General features: G+C 32.0%; 1 pseudogene; it reads left to right on the top strand.

Annotated features, from left to right (window-relative positions):
- The first annotated feature begins 1,539 nt into the window (after positions 1-1,539).
- Positions 1,540-1,657, top strand: LOC120616747 (uncharacterized; annotated as a pseudogene).
- The last annotated feature ends 3,887 nt before the right edge of the window (positions 1,658-5,544 follow it).

The following is a 5,544-nucleotide window of genomic DNA, read 5'->3' as shown; positions in this document are numbered from 1 at the left end:
ATAGTCTTCATTTAAGAATCTAGAAAAAGAGTCCACTTCTCAGAGAAATGTTCCCTGTATGCAACCTTACAGTAAAATTTGAAAAGAAACTATTGCACAACATCAACTCTGCCTAGTGAAAAAGAAAAAAAAATCAGGAACATGGAGTCATACACTGGAAAGAAACATGTTAAGTCACAGTTAGTGAAATGTTCCTCATGTTTTAGTGATCATGTAGCTGTCCCTTTAGATGATTTATCTTTCTACTAGATTTTGGTTTGTTGTTTACCAACAAGAGTGTTCCAGAGACCTGACAATATGTTGGACATAGTTCAGATTTATTATATATAGCTCCAAATTTGTATTGAAAACATTGGCCTTTTAAAAATATGATTCTCTTTATTTCTTATTCTCTTATTTCTTCATTATGTTACTTCAGATGTATCAGAAAAATATTTCAAAACATAGTCATGTTTATTGTTTTTCAGGGAATAACTTTATGTAAATAAAGGTATTTTCTTTAAACTGCTTAATATTTAAGGAAGAAAAACAGGCCAAAAAAATGTTCCTAATAGGGAGGTTTTATCTTAAAACAACGTGATCAAAAATAGTTGTGCTATTTGAAGTAAGAGTAAGTAGTAAATCTGGGTTGTTTTTTTTCAAAACATTATTTATGATGATGCTTCCAGGACATTTTAAGCTATTTTATCTGAAAATACAAATTTTCAGGATACGGTAGTGGCTAGTTACTAATGGAATCTGAACTGTCACCTTATTTTCCATTGAAACATTCATAAAAATGTACACACACACATGCATATATATATATATATATAAAACATCACTACAATTCTAAAAATTTAATTATCTACAAGCTATCAAAGGAAACTTCACTAATCAAATCACAAAAGGGCTGTAAAATTCAACCACAGGAAGAAATGAACTGTTGCACTACCTCTTGGAGAGATGTGGCCTTCAGGAATCAAAAACTAACAGCAAATTGTAAGTGTTGGTACAAGAATCAGAAAACCCAGTAACAAAACCTAGTTAATAAAACTCCACCTAGTGGATGTAGTTCCATAGTATAGTGGTTAGCATGTCTGCTTTACACGCAGAAGGCCCTGGATTCGCACCCCAGTGGAGCTGTGGTCCATGGTCTATGGCCAATGCACCCTGAAAAAGCCTGATCTCTGATCTTGAAAGCCAAGCAGGGTCAGTTCTGGTTAGTACTTGGATGGGTGTTGTTTATGCCTACAACACCTAGGAAGACCAGGTGTTGTAGGCATAAATAAGAAGAAATAAATAAATAAAAACTCCATCTAAGTAATTGTTGTATATGTGTTTATAAAACTTAATATGAAGATAACAAATAATGATAAAATGTATTATCTATATATACAATCACAAATTTTCTTAGCAAAATATAGTTTGGATGGAATGAATGAGTAAAGCCAAGTAAAATCATGCTTGATTCTTCATCTTATTTAAATAAAATATAAACAGATAAGTTATTCTTTATGTTATTGATTGGTGGATCTATATATTTTAAAAAGTTAACCCATCTATAGCCATGCCACCCTGAACGTGCCCAATCCCATATGATCTCAGAAGCTAAGCAGGTTTGGGCCTGGTTAGTATTTGGATGGGAGACCACCTAGGAATAACGGTGCTGTAAGTATCTAAAAAAAAAAAAAAGTTAACCCATCTACTAGGAATTAAGAAATAAGAATATTTATACATACACGTACACAAACTTAGCTTTGATTCGAAAATGCAACCTTGGTTGATGTTGTTTTCCTGGGGGCGGGGAATATAATTAAAAATAAAACAAATGTCAAAAGACATATAGGAAGAGGCAAAAAGTTGAGAGCTTTGTACGAATATCTCTTCCAGAATAATCGTATTAATTTGTTGTTTTAATTTAAAAATTCTCAATGTAAAAATTAGAAGGATATCTTGGTAGGAATACTGAAATACTTTTCATCAGTAGTGTTCTACTATAAAAATATACTATCATAGACCTAGTAGTCATGATTCTCTCTCTTTTTTTTTTTCTTGCCTACAGCACTCGGTTTTCCTAGGTGGTCTCCCATTCAAGTACTAACCAGGCCCGACCCTGGTTGGCTTTCAAGATCAGACATCAGGGTGGCATGGCCGTAGCATGATTCACTAGTCACACCAAACAAATATGGAAAAAAATAAACAAGTCCTTAGGAGTCAGTATTTCTTTTGGATCACCTCTTCTTCTTTTCCCCCCAAATAATTTGAAAACATTTAGCCAAAAGAAAATGTTATAATTATTAAAGAAAATAACATAATTATTAAAGGAGAATAAGTCATCACTTATTGCAATCAACTGTTAGGTTTTACTATGTAAAGGGTCAAGAAATATACCTAATATTCCCTTTCTATAGAAGAGTTTATATGTTTTTCTGATTGAGCTTGTATTCTATCTTTTTTATTATGAAGCATGCAGATATTTTAGTCAAGTGTAGAGAATAATACCAAAAAAAGTACTTATCATTCTTCTTAAGAGAAATGAAATAATGATCACATAAATTGCATCAAGGACATAGAGATCCTACTGAGAAATGAAAAGGGCCATAAATATAACAGGAAATGATGCACATTAATAAAGTTAACTTCAAAATTATCATGGCACAGTGGAAAAAGCAACATGTTGGGAGAATTTGGGGAGACTCTGTTGCTAGTTAAGCACAGGAAAAATCCTTTTATTTTTCATCTTTCTCCAATCCTATATTTCAGAGTTGCATGATACTATCTAGTGCCAATGTATTGCCCTTGATTAAAATAGAATAAAATAAAGGCAAAAAGAGAAAGAGATTTTGCAATTAATAATAATGAAAAATACCTGTGGTATATAGCACAGATCAGTAAACTATGCCCCACAGGCCAAATCCAGCCTACCTCATGTTTTAGAAATAAAGTTTTATGAGAACACGGACTCATTTATTTATGTCTATGACTGCTTTCCCACTTCAGCTATAGAATTGAGTAGTTGTGACAGAGGCTGGCCACGCCTAAATTTTTACTATCTGGCCCTCTGCAGACAAAGTTTGTTGACCTCTGGTATAGAGGAATTCCAAAACAAAACTGCTAACTAATGCATATTAAAAATACAGCCAACAACAATTAATTCATAGTTTGATTTGAGTCTTTGGGCTTCATTATAAATAAATAAATAAACCCCTTATAACCTGAAAGATAGAAGCATCTTGATATAGCATTAAAGATCACAAATTTGAATCCCTAATAAATGGTAAAAAAGTTATGCCTTGTAGATATATAATTCACTGTTATTCCACATTTAGAACAATTTTTAATACTTCATTCGATTTAAACCATTAAAAGTCAGAATAGTATAAAATTGGTACACTTCTAAAATAAGTTGCACAATCATAAATTACATTGAAAGTATATTCTTTGAATTACTAAGTCTTCATTGTCATTTATTCTTTTATAGAGAAACCTTACATTCATGTAGGATCCTGGTATTTTCAGTGCCTAGTGTGGCACATTGTAGGTGCCATATAAATATAAGTTAAAAAATGAATTTCTTTTGATAAAAGTTTTGTAACTTTTGTCTCTTATTATCTGTGAAAGGAAGATTTGGTAGTTACTCATTTTTCTGCAGATATTTGGCAGGGAAATAAACACAAGCCATGTAAATTATATTAATCATAAGTGCACAATTTCCAGAGATTGCCTTTCACTTGGAGATAATAAAACAGCCATGGCTGGTTAGCTTTTGATTTACTTTAAATTTCTATGGCTGATATTTCCATTTAAATAGATTTGTGAGTCTCTTCCTTAGACATCCGAAAACATTCTCATTTTCTATGACTTTAAATGGATATTGATTTTTCTTTTAATTTTAAAAGCCATCGATTGAATTTTTAAATGTATCAGTGATTATTATGAGAATTAAATAGAATTAAGTAGAATGACCCACCTTAATTAATCCAGTTGAGCAATTAATGACCACATTTTTTTCCACGAAATCCTGTCCCCTTCTTTAGTTAGTCCAGAGGTACTTTGTCAGGAAGAAGTACAATAGGAACAGCATACGCTCTCTCCATAAAAAGCTGATCATAAGGTAGAGGTTCTGAAACTGATCTTTTCAAAAGCTGACAGAAAGAAAGAATGAAGACAGTGACCTGGACCCTTATAAATAATTTATAATTTAGGAGGTAAAAAATCAGGTTCTTTATCTTCCCATCCAAATGTTTTTACATTTGAAAATTAAAAGGAAAACTTAACTAGTCTTTGAGGGATGTGTCATAATTGCCTTTTTAAAAATGAAATGAAAATGGATTGTTAATTTTATTTTCTTTTACACCATATCATTGATATATTCAAATACGTATGTGTTATTTTCCCTGAGAATCAGCTTTCTTTCTTTTTCACTTATTTAACTACTGAAATTTGGTTAGGTCCATCAGGTAAAGAGCTTTTATTCCAAAATATGTTGGCAATCAGATCAAGTCATTGGTGCAACTGTAGTACTCTTTGGTCAGACCTTGAGAAATTTGAGGTGGCCCCTATAGCTACTCTGCTAGACCAAAGGACTTCAGAGAAATTTAAGGGCCTCGTCTCATAGCCTCTTGTCTTTTCAGTCCAACGTAGTAGTGAACTTGGGTTGCAGATAGGTATTGGTGTGGCTTTTGTCTGGTGGAGTGGATTATAATCTAAACTCAGTACTTTTAAAGGATTTGTGTCATCTTGGACTGAAGGATAGAGATTATTCTAGATGGAAAGAGGTTTCTATGTCCCTAGACTTCTTCTATGGGGAGAAAGTAAGCAGAGAGAGCTACTCAGGTGCAAATACAGTTCATTTCTCATAGAAGAATGACTCAGAGGAAGGAATCAAGATTACAGAGGACAGAGCCAAAAGCCCTGGAGAACTTTTCTCAGAGGGCCAAACTGGGTACTAATCAACAACGTACCCAGAGCATGGTAGATGGGGAAAAGGCATTTGCTTTCAATATGCAAATATAATACAAAAATACAAAAAAGTTAATGCTTAGTAAATTAGAAATAGATAGGTATTTCCAAAGCCTAATAGAATTTTTCATAAAAATCTAGAATAAACATTGTTTTAAATAGGGTAACAATAGAAGCAATCTCTTAAAAATAATAAACAAGTCAAGTATGTCTACGACCACCAAATTTATTCTGTTTCATTAGAGGTCCTATGTAGTATTTGAAGAAACAAAAAAGATAATTAGAGGCATAGGGTAGCAAAGCAAAAAATTATTTGGAGATAATTTGTTTTAACGTAGAAAATGCAAAAGAATCCATAAGTCTAGCTAAAGACAGAACATTAAAAATTAACATTTATATACACCAGAAGCAAACACCTAGAAAACAAAAATAAAGAGAAGACAATAGTGTAAATACAATTTATAAGAATATAAGAATATATCTATCATAAGATGTATAAAATTTCTACAGGTAAAATATATGACTTTTAGAGCTGTTAAAAATAACTGAAAGAACTTCTGAGATATACTATGTTTATAAGGAAAACTTAGTATTGTAAAA

This window comes from Pteropus medius, unplaced genomic scaffold (assembly GCF_902729225.1).
Source record: "Pteropus medius unplaced genomic scaffold, Ma_sr-lr_union100, whole genome shotgun sequence".
In the NCBI taxonomy this organism is placed as follows: Eukaryota; Metazoa; Chordata; class Mammalia; order Chiroptera; family Pteropodidae; genus Pteropus; species Pteropus medius.
This window is presented reverse-complemented; position numbering and strand designations above follow the sequence as displayed.